At 38.5% G+C, this 18,679-nt stretch overlaps 1 protein-coding gene across 5 annotated transcripts in view; it reads right to left on the bottom strand.

The window, feature by feature from the left end:
• The window catches only part of LOC126272100 (speckle targeted PIP5K1A-regulated poly(A) polymerase-like), a 192,614-nt gene extending 175,553 nt beyond the window's left edge, over positions 1 to 17,061 (bottom strand). The window contains exons 1-2 of one of the 5 annotated variants that reach the window (XM_049974680.1): positions 16,687 to 16,977; positions 15,712 to 15,903 (exon numbers count right to left, since the gene is read on the bottom strand). The gene's annotated coding sequence lies outside the window, so the exon portion shown is untranslated. The other 4 variants (XM_049974682.1, XM_049974681.1, XM_049974683.1 and 1 more) reach the window with 4 other exon arrangements.
• Between the last annotated feature and the right edge of the window lie 1,618 nt (positions 17,062 to 18,679).

Raw genomic sequence — 18,679 nt, 5'->3', positions numbered from 1 at the left:
AATTTATAGCTGATCTGCTGAATGTGTCTCCATAACATGCTTTTATCTGCTTGTGGCCCTTGAAAACGGACAAATTAACACAAAAAACAGAGTTCTTCAACCTGTTTTCACCATTTAGCATTGACTATTAATAATGCTAAAACAGTGCTTTGATCCTTGATTATAATATGATTTTTGAGCAGAGTTTCAAAAAATTAGACACAATAGGAGAACACTGATAATTTTTGTAGTATTCAACCACTTATCACTTGTCGAGAAAAGCGGCAAATGGTGGACAGACAAAGTTTTCTTTTGTTTTTCTATAATATTTTGATTCTATGTCTCTTGGAACTGAGGGAGCTTAAAATTTTTCAATCTTTGTTTGATTTCTGCCTTTATTATAGGAAATAATACGAGTAAACAACCGAAAATCGGTTATTCCAGAAACTGGTTATTTTGAGAATTTTTAATAGTAAGGTTAAAGTGGGTTGCTTAAAAATCCAGTTGTATCAGTGGTAACCGGCATCCCCAGCTCAAAGTGCAGATCTTTCCTTGCTGTACTTAGTTGTTGTTCATACTGTGCCACTGCACAGCCAAGCTTAGTGATGGCCGGTCTCGAATTGTTACAGATTTTGAGCCATTGTATTGCTACGCCGACTTGGCTATGACTCAGACTTGTTAAGTGCTCTATTCACTTCATGAGTTTAATCTATTGTGAACATGTGTTCATTTCCCTGTGGTTTGGTGTTCACCCTGGCGCACGTGACAATAAACAGTTTCTACCCTCACCATACGTGATAGAAAATACTGCTTTGTTATTGTTGCCAGGAAACAGGGTTTGATGGCAACAAGGCTACTTTGTGGAGCAATTCAACAGTCACTTTGGAGTGGTTACAAAATGGTTCAAACAAATGGAAAACCTCCCTTTTTAATCAGGTGACAGAATACTAACATACACTGCACTCAGAGACAATGAAGGCACTGTCCCGGAAATCAAAATCCTGCACATCATCTCATACGGGAACTGGAAGCAGGCCCACCAGTAACACCTGACATCTGTTGGTGTGGTCCACGATGGTTTTCAGAAGACAGGCATTCATAGCCACTGGAAGTCCCAGCTCCACCTAACTAAATGACAATAATCGAAAATCCGCACAAACGTACGTGTGTGTGTGCGTGTGTGGTTTGAGGTTTTTGGGCGCTAAACAGCGTGGTCATCAGTGCCCACACGCATAGAAACAGGAACACATGCAGTGAAGGGATGAAGACGGACAGTGAACAAGGAGAACAGCTAAAAGACACAGACCTGACGCAGTTCCAGATCCTCATATACAGAGGCAAAACAAGAGGAGAAGAAACGCACTAAAAAAGGAAAGGAAACACAAGGAAAAGGGAACAGAAATCGAAGTGAACCCGTCAGATAAGACGATGGCCAACATGTAGAAAAATATTAATACCAATATGTAACGAAAAGCAGCCAGTATTCTAAGCAAGTAACACATTTATAGTGGGCTTCCATGCATTAAATTATATACAGAACAATACCAATTCAGTGATTCAAATAAAAGGGCTAATACACAAAAGTGGCACATCGACCCCCTCTCACTGAAATTTAGGCCGCAGCGATAGACTGGTCTGTACTGTAGCCCAAGATCTAGATTAGACTGGAAGGTGACAATCTGGTCATGAGTTGGTGTAGCCAACACATGTTAATGCGATATAAAGGCTGTAGAAAAACACTGATCTGCAGCATTGACTGACGTCTAGGTTAGAAGCATATTTAATGCATTTTTTCCATGTTTTCTCATTTGTTGTTGTCATCGTCTTCAGTCCAGAGACTGGTTTAATGCAGCTCTCCATGATACTCTATCCTGTGCAAGCTTCTTCATTTTCTAGTAACCACTGCAACTACATATTTCTGAATCTGCTTAGTGTATTCATCTCTTGGTCTCTCTCTCTACAACTTTTACCCCCCACACTGCTCTCCAATGCTAAATTGGTAATCCCTTGTTGCCTCAGAACATGTCCTATCAACTGATCCCTTCTTCTAGACAAGTTGTGCCACGAGTTCTTCTTCTCCCCAGTACTATTCAATACCTCCTCATTAGTTACATGATCTACCCATCTAATCTTTGCCGTCCTTCTGCAGCAACACATTTTGAAATCATCTATGCACCCAGCAGAAAGAAACCTCCTTCCCCTGCCGTCGCAGGTGGAGTAGGGCATCATGGACGTCACTCTGATCATTGTCACTGAACCTCCATTCAACAATGCAAAATTTAGTTCGTACTGACAAATACTTCACTTATCTGCCCTTGTATTTTGATTTATTGTGGGCATGAAGAACGAGAGTAGAAGTACTGGAGATAAACAATGCCTAAACACACTGGAACAGAAGAGTTCAATAGGAGCTATTCAATACCAAACTCTCTGCATTGTGTAAGGGAGAACAGTCACCCAAAGCATCAAAGATAGATCAGTACAAATTTCCTTTCCTGCTGGATGGTGTTGTATGGCTTAGTGATAGGCTACAATTCACTGCAGCCTGGGTGCTAGCCAACAATGCACTGCAGCATCCAATTCGAAGAAGCATCCAATTATACTAGACAGAAAACAACATTTCAATGAACTTCTCATCACACACACACACACACACATACACACACACACACACACACACACACACACACACACACACACACACGTAAGACTGTACCGTCTGAGGGTACACATCATACTTGGAGAGCTATGTGAAGAATTTTAGACTTTGCAACTGCAACATGTTGTTCTGTGAGTTCTTCACTCTAGCTTCCCCCGTAAGATAATACACAATCATTGATCTGAAGAAATGGAGGACCCATTACCACTAGACATAATAAGACCATTTGTAGTAACAGAAATTGATGTTGCTGTGCCAGTATATGCTACAACTGGCAACCCAATCAAGAAGTGATATATGGTCCAACTGTCACACACCACAACATGCCCAATTGAAACTGAACTTGTCACCATTAGATTTATGATGGTCGTGCACTGCTTTGCAGGATACAGAAGCCTACCACTCACTGTTTACTCAGACAGCTTACAGAGATGCCATGAGCAGCTCTAGCTGGATTCTACTCTGAATTCGCTAACAAACTTTAAGCCTTTTATTAAATAACCGAGTATCACTGAGCAACTTCACTTAAAGTTGAGTCTTATTTGTTTCTGTTAATAGTGTTTTATCTTTTACCTATTGTATTCATATTTTAACTATGGATTTTATTCCTAGATGTTGCATTTCATTGTTGGCCATGCCGTTTGTCTCATAAAATGAGTTTCATTAGTTACCTCACATATTCTATTCTTAACTACTGAATTTATGATACTGATCACTCATATGCTGTAGCACTACTGCTCTCTACTGGGTTAGCTGCTTTTGTAGAAGTATAGGATGCCCCCAGAGCATTGCCAGCACTTTTTATTTGACCTTATGTACTAATTATTTGACGATATTATATGTGCATACTTTTAATGGTATGTGTGGCTGATATATGTGGCTGTGAACCATTTTCTTTTTCTTTTTATGTAGCCTTAGGTTTTCTGCATATTTAGTCTTAATGTCACATTACTGTTTTTTCTATTTGCTATTCGGAATAGATATGAAGATGGCAGAAAGCCAAAATCAGTAATAAGACTTGTTTAATGTATGTGGCTGATATAGACTTTTATAAATAGTGTTTCAGACATGATCATGGGTATGTTTACGGGCTTCATGCTTAGAATGGGTGTTTTTAAGCACTTTGGTTGCTGCACTGAAAGATAAATTGTAATGCAGGCAAGAATATGTGAAACTATGAATTGCTAGTTTTGTCTGCTCCTTGTCTCCACCCCACTCCAGTTCTTCCCATTCAAACACTTCATAATTTCACAGTAATATGAGGGCTATTAGTTTCAATCCCCTTGAATGTGGCATCTGTGTCAATTTCCTATAAAATAAGAGGCACAAGAATCTCACACAGTCTTCAAAATGTAACACACTATCCCTCGTCCTTAGCTCTGGTGAATTAAAAAGACAATGATAATGATTAAAATTAATATACATTTATTTCTGGGGTGAAATTAAAACCACTTACAGCAGACCATTCTTCTCATCTCTCAAGGGTAAACTGCAGTTGTCACAAGGACATTGTGCAACTAGAAATGGAGTGGAAAATGGAGAAGTCATCGATAAATAAGAAGCAATTCACAGCCTCCTCACTGCACACAATATGAAAAAAGTTCTAAGATGAACATCAGAACTATTCAAACAACTGTAATTGGCAGTACTCAAATTAAATTAAGCAATGATACAGGAATTAGATCAGGAAATGAGAAAGTAAAAGTAGTACCAAGTTTGGCTATTTAGGCAGCAAATATCACAATGGTAGGTGTAAAGAGGATATAAAATGCAGAATGACATGACAAAGAGAAGATTTTCTGAAAAATAGATCAATATAAGACAACCCAATACAATTTCTGAATACCTTTGTCTGGGGTGTAGATTTATTTGGAAATGAAACATGGACATTAAGCAATGCTGAATAGAGAGTGGAAGTGTCTGAAATGTGGTGCTGTAGAATACTCGAGATGAGACTAGTAGATCAAATAACTAATGAAAAAGCAGTGAATAAAATTGGGATGAAAAGAGATTTTTGGCACAATGTAACTGAAGGTAGATATCAGTTTACAAGACGTGTCCTGAGGCATCTAGGAATAGTCAATCAGTCTATGTGTTTGTGGAGCGAAGTTTGTGTGTGCACGGGATATTTGTAGAGGCAGCCTAAGGCTTGACTACAGTATGCAGGTTCAAATGGATTTATGGAGTCAACTGAAGCTTTCTGTACATTTGAACCATCTTGTGAGAGATGTCCCAATTGAATGCTATATTTGAAACTTTTTCATGCACGGGGGCACTGGCAGCTTTAAGTTTATGCCGTTTTAAAAGAAGGTGCTTTCAGTTGTATTGTGGTCATGCCCGTGTGGGGTAGGTATATACTCTGAGATTGGTTTGGTTGGTTGGTCGACTGATTTTGGGAGAGGGGACCAAACAGCAGGGTTATTGGTCCCATCGGATTAGGAAAGGATGTGGGAAGAAGTCGGCCATGCCCTTTCAAAGGAACTATTCCAATATTTGCCTGAAGCGATTTAGGAAAATCACGGAAATCCTAAATCAGGATGGCTGGATGCAGGTTTGAACTGTCATTCTCCCGAATATGTGTCAAGTGTGCTAACAATGCGCCACATCGCTTGGTGATTAGTTTGGTCAGTGCCTTTGTAGAGAACTGATAGTTGCTCAGATGTCGCCTTCGTCTTTTTCTGGAATGTATTCTTTAGTGAAGTATATCAGTCGTATGCTGTGGAATATTTCCAATGTAGAGTCCACATTGTTATTGTGCCACAAACCATGATAACAAACAGCAAATACACACTGCTCTGATCCTCTTGTAGTAACACTTCATTTGAAGGCAAAAAACAACAGACACAAGATTTTGCAGATACTTTTGGCCAAGTTACAAAATACACAATTAAAAACACATCAGAATTATTTTTTAAATGCTAAATGTTTCACAGAAAAATTATTACTATATAAAATGGGCTGTGTAACAGTGGCTGCATTGCCTTCACAGTAATCTATGCTGGCACAATAAAAAACATAATTGCTTCATTACATTGATGACAGTCATTTTTTCAAGTACAAAAACAGCAATGTTGTCAGTACAACCCGTCAGATAAGATGATGGCCAACATGTAGAAAAATATTAATACCAATATGTAACAAAAAGCAGCCAGTATTCTAAGCAAGTAACACATTTATAGTGGGCTTCCATGCATTAAATTATATACAGAACAATACCAATTCAGTGATTCAAATAAAAGGGCTAATACACAAAAGTGGCACATCGACCCCCTCTCACTGAAATTTAGGCCGCAGTGATAGACTGGTCTGTACTGTAGCCCAAGATCTAGATTAGACTGGAAGGTGATAATCTGGTCATGAGTTGGTGTAGCCAACACATGTTAATGCGATATAAAGGCTGTGGAAAAACACTGATCTGCAGCATTGACTGACGTCTAGGTTAGAAGCATATTTAATGCATTTTTTCCATGTTTTCTCATTTGTTTTTGTTGTTGTCATCGTCTTCAGTCCAGAGACTGGTTTAATGCAGCTCTCCATGATACTCTATCCTGTGCAAGCTTCTTCATTTCCAAGTAACCACTGCAACTACATATTTCTGAATCTGCTTAGTGTATTCATCTCTTGGTCTCTCTCTCTCTACAACTTTTACCCCCCACACTGCTCTCCAATGCTAAATTGGTAATCCCTTGTTGCCTCAGAACATGTCCTATCAACTGATCCCTTCTTCTAGACAAGTTGTGCCACGAGTTCTTCTTCTCCCCAGTACTATTCAGTATCTCCTCATTAGTTACATGATCTACCCATCTAATCTTTGCCGTCCTTCTGCAGCAACACATTTTGAAATCATCTATGCTCTTGTTGTCTAAACTATTCATTGTCCATGTTTCACTTCCACACATAGCTACACTCCATACAAATACTTTCAGAAAAGACTTCCTGACACTTAAATCTATACTCAATATTAACAAATTTCTCCTCTTCAGAAATGCTTTTCTTGGCATTGCCAGTCTACAATTTGTACACTTCCATACTTTGACCATCATCAGTTATTTTGCTTCCCAAATAGCAAAACACCTTTACTACTTTAAGTGTATCATTTCCTAATCCAATTCCCCCAGCAACACCTGATTTAATTAGACTACATTCCACTATCCTCATTCTGCTTTTGTTGATGTTCATCTTATAGCCCCCTTTCAAGACACTGTCCATTCTGTTCAACTGCTCTTCCAGGTCCTTTACTGTCTCTTGACAGAATTACAATGCAGTCAGCAAAGCTTAAAGTTTTTATTTATTATTCCTGTTCTTTAATTTCTTCTCCATGGATTTTAATTTCTAACCCAAAATTTTCTTTCATTTCCTTTACTGCCTGCTCAATGTTTAGATTGAATAACATCGGGGATAGGCTACAACCCTGTCTCACTTCCTTCGCAACCACTGCTTCCCTTTCATGCCCCTCGACTCTTGTACCTGCCACCTGATTTCTGTACAAATTGTAAACGGCCTTTCACTCCCTGTCTTTGACCTATGCCACCTACAGAATTTGAAAGAGAGTATTCCAGTCAACATTGTCATGAGTTTTTCCTAAGTCTACAAATGCTAGAAACATAGGTTTCCCTTTCCTTAATCTATCTTCTAAGATAAGTCATAGGGTCAGCATTGCCTCACATGCTTCTACATTTGTACGGAATCCAAACTGATCTTCCCCAAGGTCGGCTTCTACCAGTTTTTCAATTCATCTGTAAAGAATTCGCGTTAGTATTTTGCAGCTGTGACTTATTAAACTGATAGTTCGGTAATTTTCACAGCTGTCAACACCTGCTTTCTTTGGGATTGGAATTATTATATTCTACTTGAAGTCTGACGGTATTTACCTGTCTCATACATCTTGCTCACCAGGTGGTAGAAGGCTATCAGTAGTTCTAATGGGATGTTATCTACTCCTGTGGCCTTGTTTCCACTTAAGTCTTCCAGTACTCTGTCAAATTCTCCACGCAGTATCATATCTGCCTTTCATCTTCACCTACATCCTCTTCCATTTCCATAAAATTGCCCTCAAGTACATCGCCCTTGTGTAAATCCTCTATATACTCCTACCACCTTTCTCCTTTCCCTTCTTTGCTTAGAAGTGGTTTTTCATCTGACCTCTTGATATTCATACAAGTATACAAGTGGTCTCCAAAGGCCTCTTTAATTTTCCTGTAGGCAACATCTATCTTACCCCTAGTGATATATGCCTCCACATCCTTACATTTGTCCTCTAGCCATTCCTGCTCATCCATTTTGCACTTCCTGTCAATCTCATTTTTGAGCCGTTTGTAGCCTATCCCTATTTGCCTGCTTCATTAACTGCATTTTTATATTTTCTCCCTTCATCAATTAATATCAATATTTCTTCTGTTACCCAAGGATTTCTACTAGCTCTCATCTTTTTACCTAATTGGGCTTCTGCTGACTTCACTATTTCACCTCCCAAAGCTACCCATTCTCCTTCTACTGTATTTCTTTCCCCTGTTCCTGTCAATCATTCCCTAATGCTCTCTCTGAGGGAAACTCTCTACAGCCTCTGATCCTTTCAGTTTATCCAGGTCCTATCTCCTTAAATTCCCACTTTTTTGCAGTTTCTTTGTTTTTAATCTACAGTTCGTAACCAACAGATTGTGGTCAGAATCCACATCTGCCCCTGGAAATGTCTTACAATTTAAAACCTGGTTCCTGAATCTCTGTCTAACCATTATATGATATATCTGAAACCTTCCAGTGTCTCCAGGCCTCTTCACGTATACAACCTCCTTTCATTATTCTTGAACCAAATGTTAGCTATGATTCAGATATGCTCTGTGCAAAATTCTATCAGACAGCTTCCTCTTTCATTCCTTACAACCCATTCCATATTCAGCTGCTACTTTTCCTTCTCTTCCTTTTTCCTACTATTGAATTCCGGTCCCCCATGAGTATTAAACTTTCATCTCTCTTCACTATCTGAATAATTTCTTTTATCTCATCATACATTTCTTCAATCGCTTCGTCGTCTGCGGAGCAAGTTGGCATATAAACTTGTACTACTGTGGTAGGTGTGGGCTTTGTGTCTATCTTGGCTACAATAATGCATTCACTACACTGCTTGTAGTTTATAACAACTAAAATTCAAAGGTAAATTCCAAAAACTTATACAAGATGATAGACTAACCTCCTTGTTCTGTAAATATGCTGAACATAAACTATGACAATGTATAAGACTTTTATACCTGCATATATAGCATATAGTAACAACTTCCCCCCCCCCCCCCGGGCCATGGATTTTACCTAGGTGGGGTGGCTGGCATACCTCAACAACACAAATAATAATACTGTATGTGCAACTGCAAGTGGCAGTTTTGGAGATGCCAGCCTAATCCATGGTTCCTGAAGAGAGGCAGTAGCCTTATCAGTAGCTGCACAGGCAATAGTTTGGATGACCAACTGATTTGGCCTGGTAACACTAGGCAACAAAGCCTTGCTATGTTGGTACTAAATGGACGGAAGGAAGGGAAAACTATAGCAGATATATTTCCCAAGGACATGCAGTTACACAGTGTGGCTTAATGAAGACACCATCCACCAGGGTAAAATGTTTTTGAGGTAAAATAGTCTCCCCCCATTCAGATATCTGGGAATGGGGGGTGGGGAACTAAACTACTCAGGAGGGTGTATTATTTGTGAAAAATAAAACTGGCTCTCTACAGATTGGAGGGTGGAATCAGGCATCCCTTAATAATGTAGGTAGGTTCAAATATTTACAAAAAGGATAAACTGAGGTTAGATATATTAAGAACTGTTGAAGTCCAGTGGTAGGAAGAACAAAATTTCTGGTCAGGTCAAAAGAGGGTAATCAACACAAAATAGAACAGGAAAAATGCACAAGTAGACCTAACAATGAATAAGAAAATAGGATACAGGTAAGTTACTATGAATAGCATAGTGAATGAATTTTGCCAATGTGCATGACCGTAACACAAGTTTATACACTAACTAGTCTGCAGATGTAAAAAAGATTGAAAGATGCGTAATGAGATAAAGTAAGTTAGTCAGTTAGTTAAGTGAGACAAAAATTTAACTGTCCTGTTCACATTAAACACACAACAGTAGTTACACTTTGGGAGCTGCAATTATTTCATCTCACATGTTCTCCCTCATCACAGCCTTGGCATTTGAAAGCAAAGGTATTTGTTTAGATGCATACTCTTTACAGCAATACACCACCATTCTCACCTCAGCCTTCACTGCACATAATTATCCTAACAGCCTAATCAAAACCAGATGTCCCAGGACATAACATCCAATCCTGCTATCACTGAACACTGTCAAACACAATTTAAGAGTACACCTCTTGTTTATCCTGGGCTTCAACATATTAATAAGTTAATTAAACAGAGCTGTGATTTCCTAAAATCATGCCTTGTAAAGAGGTCCATCCTAACTCATATTTTGCCCACATCACATAGAATAGCTTTTCGTGAAACCCCTTCCCAACAGCGTGGTCACGACCTTTGTTCCTTCTGCACCCATTTACCTACTCTGTGGCTCTCACCCCTGACTAGGTACTGAAAGACGTGCCTGAAGCATCCTCCTGCCACCACCTACAATAGCCCTGTGATTGGGAAAACACATCCTATCAACGGGAGTACAACCAATGAAATGACACATCTTGCATACCAGTTGTGAGGGCAGACACTGTTCAGCCTTTTGCATTGGTACGTTTGCTACCAAGTTATCAGTTAGGATTAATGAGCATACACAGAGGGCTCATACTGGCAACATACAATATTCTGCTGCAAAACACACTCTACAACATTACAGTCGCGACCTCAGTGCCTGTTTCATCTCAGCTGCTACGTGGATTCTCCCATTAGTTTTTCATATCTCTCCTTGTGGCAATTAGCTTCACAATGTATGCTTGGTTCTTGTCACCCACCTGGTGTAAATTTACACCAATTTCTGTGGTCTCCGAACATCTTTTCAGTGATTATGTCCCGATACATGTAGCTGCAACCACAATGCAGAAGTATCTGTTGAGAGACCAGAAAACTTGTGGGTCCTGAAGAGTGGCAGCAGCCTTTACAGTAGTTGCTGCAGCAACAGTCTCGACGATTTACTGATCTGGCCCTTGTAACTTCAACCAAAAAGGCCTTGCAGTGCTGGTATTCGGAACGGCTAAAAGCAACAGGGAACAACAGCCATAATTTCTCCTGAGGGCATGCAGGTCCACTTTACAGGGAAATGATGATCACATTGTCTTGGGTGAAATATTGCTGACGTAATTTGTATCTACGTGTGAGGACTACTAAGAAGTACATTGTAATCAAGAGAAACAAATCTGGAATTCTATGGATCGGGCAGTTAGATTAGACAATTTTTGAGCAGGATAAGTTGAAGTTAGATATAGTGCGAATTAGTGAATTTCGATAGCAGGAGGAACAAGACTTCTGATCATGTGTTAGAAATACAAACTCAAATAGAGGTAATGCAGGAATGGATTGATTATGAAGTAGAAAATAGGAATGCAGGTAAGCTACTATGAACAGCATAGTGAACGCATTATTGTAACCAAAAGAGACACGAAGCCCGCATGTACCACAGTAGTACACATTTATATGCAGATGATAAAGACACAGAAGAAAGAGGAAGCTGGCTGGCAGAATTTCGCACAGAGTATAATTTAATCATTGTTAACACTAGGCTTAAGAATAATAATATAAGGTTGTATACGTGTAAGAGACACGGAGACATGGGGGGGTTTCAAAATGATTTTATAATGGTTAGACAGAGATTCAAGAACCAGGTTTTAAACTGTAAGACATTTCCAGGGGCAGGTGTGAATTCTGACCACAATCTATTGGTTATGAACTGTAGATTAAAATTGAAGAAATTGCAAAAAAAAAAAAAAAAAAAAGTACAAAATTAAGGAGATGGACCTGGAGAAGTTGAAAGAACCTGACATTTGGGAGCATCAGGCAACAGATGACTATAACAGGGGAAAAGAATACAGTAGAAAATGTATGGGTAGTTTTCGGAGATGAAATACTGAAGCCAGCAGAGGACGAAATAGGTAAAAAGACAAAGCTTAGCAGAAACCCTTGGATGACACAGGAGATATTAAATTTAATGGATGAGTGGAGCAAATTTAAAAAATGCAACAAATGAAACAGATGAAAGAGAATACAAACATTTTAAAAATGAGATTGACAGGAATGGAAAATAGCTAAGCAGGAATGGCTAGAGGGCAAATATAAGGATTTAGAGGCATATATCATGGGGAAAGAAAAGTGCTGCTTACAGGAAAATAAAAAATAATTTTAGATAAAAGAAAAACACCTGTATGGGTACCAAGAGCTCAGATGGAATACCAGTCCTAACCAAAGAAGGGAAAGGAGATAGGTGGAAGGAGTATATAGACGGTCTATATTAGGGAGATGTATTTAAGGACAATATTATGGAAATGGAAGATGATATAGATGAAGATAATATCAGAAATATAATACTGCATGAAGAATCTGACAGAACACTGGAAGACCAAAGTCAAAACAAGGCCCCAGGAGTAGACAGCATTCCGTTAAAAATAGTGATAGCCTTCGGAGAGACAGCCATGACAAAACACTCCCACCTGTTGTGCAAAACTTATGAGGCAGTCGAAATACCCTCAGACTTCAAGAACAATATAGTAATTCCAATTTAAAGAAAGTAGTTGCTGACAGGCATGAAAATTACCAAAGTATCTCACGAGACAATACTGATCCTATGACTTATCTCAAAGATCGGTTACGGAAAGGCAAACCTATGTTTGTAGCATTTGTAGACTTAGAGAAAGTTTTTGACAACATTGACTGGAATACTCTGAAATTCTGTAGGTACAGGGATAAAATATAGGGAGCAAAGGACTATTTATGACTTCTGAAGAAACAAGACGGCACTTAACTGAGACGAGGGGCACGAAAGGGAAGCAATGATTGGGAAGGGAGTTAGACAGGGTTGTAGGCTATCCCCTATGTTACTCAATCTGTACATTGAGCAGGCAATAAAGGAAACCAAAGAAAAATTTGGTGTAGGAATTAAAATCCATGGAGAAGAAATAAAAACATTGAGGTTCGCCGATGACATTGCAATTCTGTCAGAGACAGCAAAGGTGTTGGAAGAACAGTTGAATAGAATGGACAGTATCTTGAAAGGAAGACATAAGATGAACATCCACAAAAATCAAAAACACCGATAATGGAAAGTTGTCAAATTAAATCAGGTGATGCTACAGGAATTAGATTAGGAAACAAGATGCTTAAAGTGGCAGATGAGTTTTGCTATTTGGGCAACAAAATAACTGATGATGGCTGATGTAGAGAGGATATAAATTGTAGACTGGCAATGGCAAAAAAAAGCATTTCTGAAGAAGAGACATTTGTTAACATCGAGTATAGATTTAAATGTTTTAAGTCTTTTCTGAAGGTATTTGTCTGATGTTTAGCTGTGTACGAAAGTGAAGCAAGGATGATAAACAATTTTCACAAAAAGATAATACATGCTATTGAAATATATGCTACAAAAGAATGTTGAACATTAGGTGAGGCAATCATGTTAATTAATGGGGTACTGAATAGAATTGGCGAGACAAGAAATTTGTAGCACAACTTGACCAAAAGAAGGGAGTGGTTGGTAGGACACATCCGATACATCAAGGAATCACAAATTGGAGGGAAGTGTGGGAGGTAATTATCGTAAACAGATGAATACATTAAGCAGGTTGAGAAGGATGTAGGTTGCAGCAGTTATTCGGACATGAAGAGGCTCACATGGGATAGAATAGCATGCAGAGCTGCATCAAACCACTCTTTGGACTGAAGACCAAAACAACAACAACCCTTTCTTTCCTCCTTTTTATTGTTCTATATCTTTTGTTTTCTGACCTGTACATTTGTCCCCTCCCATAATATGTCTACCATGTATAATGAACTTAGTTTTCCACTCTTATTTCTTTTTTAGTAATCTCTGTCTTATTTAGTATCCTATCTTTAACCTTAAAAGTTCTCAGGTTTTCAAATATCATCTGGGGCGGGCAACAACAATCATCCTGTCCTGTCTCTCTCCCCTGATAATTTGGGCGATTTTTCCATAATTCTTTCCATTTCTCAAGCCTTAAGAGCCATTTTCCTTCATCCCTATTGCTTTCCCTGCAACCTTGCCTGGAGGAGTAGTCACTGGCCCCTAAAGCTTGTAATGGTCCATATTCTCTTATTGGGCTATGTGTTTTCTCTTGGCAACGATAGGTGAGTATATTTTCTTGCTCTATTCATTATATTTTCAAGCACTGATGTTTTCAATAATACTTTAATTTTGATGAGTCACTGGGATTTGATAGTAGGAAAAGAAAGTGAATGATTAACAATGGAACATGAACTGGGGGAAGGAATGAAAAAGGGGAGCTGCCTGATAGAATTATGCACAGAGCACAATTTAATCATTGCTAACACTTGGTTTAAGAATCGTGAAAATGTCTGTATATGCGGAAGACACCTGAGGACACAGTCTGCTTAAGACTGATCACATTATGATAACACAAGAGATTCTGCTATCAGATTCTACACCATAAAGCATTTCAAGTGGCATATTAGGCTCTGGCCACAATTTACTGGTTATGGAATGCAGATTGAACTTAAGGAATTGCAAAATGGATGGTGTTTATGGTCATGGGCTCTGTATGAATTGAAAGAACTGCAGGTTGAACAAGGGAATTTCTGAACTGAAACAGAGGAAAGAAATGCAATAGAAGAGGAATGGGTAGCTTTAAGAGATGAGACAGTGAAGGTAGCAGAGGATCAGGAGACAAAAAGACAGAGCCTAGTAGAACTCTCTGTAAAACAAATGAGATATTGAATTTAATTGGTGATATAAAATGCATGAAATGAAGTTAGCAAAAGAGAATATAGACATCTAAAAATGAAACTGATGGGAAATGTAAAAATTCTTCAAAAACACAGGAGATACTGAATTTACAGGTGAAAGGAAAATATGTGAAAATGTATCAAATGAAGAAAGTAAAAGAGAATACAGATGCCTAAAAAATTAAATGGACACAAAATGCAACATGGGTAAGCAGCAATGGCTAGAGGACAAATGCAAGGTTGTAGAAATATGCACGACTGGGGGAAAGATGGATTCCGCCTATAGAAAAATTAAAGAGGCTTTTAGAGGTGAGAGAAGCAAGATATGAAATGGCAAACCAGTACTAAGTAAAAGAGGGAAAGCTAAAAGAATATACAGACAGTCTATAAAGCAGAAACTAGCTCAAGGACAATATTACAGAAAGAGAAGACAGAGTTGGTGGAGATGAGACAGGAGATATGCTACTTCAAGAATAACTTGACAGGGCACTGAAAGACCTAAGATGGAAATAAGCCCCTAGAGTGGCCATCCATTCAGAATTATAGAGATTCTTGGCAGAGCCGACCATTACAAAACAACTATACTGTTCCAATTGGTGTGCGAGACATATGACAGGGGGAAATACCTTCAGGCTTCAAGAATGTAATAATTCCAGTTCCAATGAGGACAGTTGGTTATGTAACAGCTATGAATACTATCGAATCATTGTATTAATAAATGTAGTTACAACACAATGGCACAAATTATTTACAGAACAGAAAACTAGCAGAAGCTGATGATCTCGCATTGTTTTCTGGAGAATGTTTGAACAAGTGAGGAAATATTTATCCTGCCTTAACTTAAAAACAGTTGCAGAAAGGAAAATTTATGTTTATAGCTCTTGAAGATATAGATAATGTTTGTGACAATATTGACTGGGCAACATTCTCTGAAATTTTTAAGGTAGCAGGGCTAAAATATATGGAGTGAAAGGTTACTTTACAACTTGTACAAAAACTAGACAGAAGTTATAAAGAGTCAACAGACTTGAAACAGAACAGGAGCTGAGAAGGGAAAAGAGAATGTATTGTAGCCTAATCTCCTTGACAGTCAACCTGTACACTGAGTAACCAATAAGGAAACAATCACTATACTAAATAACTGTTGAAAATGATTCTTATATTCACTGTTTATTACCTCCTCCTAAGTGAAAATATGTTCAAAAATTTATTGACTCGTTCCACATCCATGACAATCATTCCCTTTGGTATTTGCGGAAGGTGCATTAGCATACTGGATTTTCAATGTAAATATTTATTGTATGTTCATGTTCTTCTGACACATTCTGCATCCTGGAGGATCTCTTCGCTATAGATCAACTGTACATCTAATCTAATCCAATCAAGAAAAATCTGGAAAGGGATTTAAAATTCAGGGAGTAGAAACAAAAATTTTGAGGTCTGCTGATGATGCTGTTATTATGTCAGAGACAGCAAAGGGCTTGGAAGCACAGTTAACTGGAATGCTTCGCGCCTGGACAAAAGATATGATGAATATCATCAAAAATGAAATGAAATTTAATTGAATTAAATCAGGCAATGCTGTAGTGACCAGATTAAGGGATGAGATATTAAAAGTAGTTTTGGGGCAGAAAAATAACTGATGATGGCCGAAGTAAGGAGGATATAAAATGCAAGTAACGCATTTCTGAAAGAAGCATCTTTTCTAAAGGTATTTGGATGCAATGTAGCCTTGTATGGGAATGAAACATGAATTATAAACAATTCAAACATAAAGAAAGTAGAAGTTTTTGAAATATGATGCTGCAGAACAATGCTGAACGTTAGATAAGTAGATCGAATAATTAATGACAAAGTAATTAATGTTGCACGCCAACGAGAACCATTTAATTTTTGGGTCTATGGAACGAAAACAATCTAATCAACTGACGGAAAAAGAGGTTTATGGCACTACTAGCCTAAAAAATGGGATCAGTTGATGGAAAACATGCAGACGCATCAAGTAACAGTTTGGCCATGGTTGTTACTGTGGATGATAAAAATTGTTAAGAGGTCATAGGTGCGAATATGGAAGTAGATTCGTATGGATGTAAGTCCTAATAATTCTTCGGAAACGAAGAGGCTTGTACAGGTTATACTTACTACAAGAATGATAGTAACAGCAGACACTTAAAATGAGCCATGAGCTTAAATACTGCTATCGGCGTAAAAACACAATAGAATTGAAAGTGACAAAATCAACTGCAGTTAGAAATCACAATGTAACAGTAGAGTCTATCTCGAACTCATGGCCATTGTTTTCAGCTTGCCACACGCGGTGTTTGTTGTTGCCACACTGCTACATCATATAGTTCTCCACTATAAACAATAAACACAAGCACTGTCATTTGTTATTAAAACACAAGAAGCCAACACGCCAGAGATGTTAACTGTACCTGTAAAAATAAGAACGAGTAACTAAAAATCGAAAGCACGTCCGCCACCCGGCTGAAATCGAAAAGCGATCACATGACTTCTCTCGCTCGCTACTTTCGAGCCTTCATATTGGATTCATGATTTCATCATATTTCGCTTGCTTCCGTATTATAACGTGCGTGCTATGACAGAATCCGGTTTCTTGGCAAAGGCGCAATGAAGGTGTATCACCTTAGGTGCGCGATTTATCATAATTATATGTCAGTTAATGACACATCGCCTGCAAACATTCAAGAAAATTTACTACAAATAATTGTAATAGGGTATTTAGCATCTGTTTCCTGCAGGCGGGGGGTTAGAGACGTAATGTTCTGGACTGGAAAACACAATGTTCGATACTAGAAACCTTCTAATTTTTTTTCCCTACGCGTTTGTAACACTCTTTACCAATTACTTATTCGTGTAATAGAAATACATTCTACATTATGCAATGTTACTTATAAATAACGAGTTCCTTTCATGTTATGACTTCAAGCTGCGTGGAAAATGAACGATGGAATTGCTGTGTGTAACTACTAGCAACTATTTATATTTCGTTTTGACACAAATATTTGACCGTTTTCTCCGAATATGTCACGCTTTCCATGTGTGTGGTTAGGGAGGAATCGGAGTACAGCCTAAAATTCTTGCAAACGAGCGGATATATATATTCCCGCCTATCACAAATATTTGGTTGTTATTGTCGGAAATGTCACGATATCCGATGGTGTGGTTAGGCAGGAACCTAAGAGTACAGCATAAATGTCTGCACGAAAAACGAGGCGCTATCATTTTCTAGTCGTCATCAATACTTAGCTGATTATTCGAAATATGTCGCGAGTTTTGAGAGGGTGGTTAGGTAAAAATCTAAGCGAAACTAAAAATCTAAGACTTAAAATTGCTGCGAATGAAACAAGCAGCAATTGCATTTTCACTAGCTTGCCACGAATATTTAATTGCGATCGAATCCTAACCGTGTAACTGCTTATGTAAATTTATCGGTCAAGGGTAAAATCATACCACGCAGGTGACGGATGTCAAGTAATCGCTTTCTGATTGCAGCCGAGTGCCAGGAGTACTTTCAATTTGTAGTCTCTCATCTAATTAAGCGATGGTCTCATGACGCCAAAAACTTGAAGCGGAAGTCCACCATCTTAGTTGTATTCAAATATTTGATTTTTCCGAGCCGTGGAAGTTGTTAGGTCAAATACGTCAGCTGGCATTGTTTATGGTTGTACTACCACAGTCTAACATAACAGTCGCGACACTTCGCTTCGATTTTGTTGCCTATTGATCCAGTAGCGCGCCACTCGACCTGTAAGTAAAACTGTTGAGTTCGTCGCGATCGTAAAAGCTAATGTTGTTGTTGCTGTATTCTTAAGTCCAGAGACTGGTTTGATGCAGCTCTCCACGCCACTATGTCCTGTGTAATCTTATTTATCTCTAAGTAACTACTGCTATCTAGAATCTTCTGTATCTGCTTAGTGTATTCATCTCTTGGTCCCCCACTGCGATTTTAACCCTCCACACTGCTCTCCAGTACTAAATTGCTGATCCAGTGTTATATCCAGAACATGTCATACCAACCGATCCCTTCGTCTAGACAAGTTGCGCAACAAATTCTTCTTCTCACCAATACTATTCAGTGCCTCCTCATCAGTTACATGATCTACCAATCTAA

This window comes from Schistocerca gregaria, chromosome 5 (assembly GCF_023897955.1).
Source record: "Schistocerca gregaria isolate iqSchGreg1 chromosome 5, iqSchGreg1.2, whole genome shotgun sequence".
NCBI classification, from domain to species: Eukaryota; Metazoa; Arthropoda; class Insecta; order Orthoptera; family Acrididae; genus Schistocerca; species Schistocerca gregaria.
Note: the sequence above shows the minus strand (reverse complement) of the source record. Positions and strands in the feature narration are given on the sequence as shown.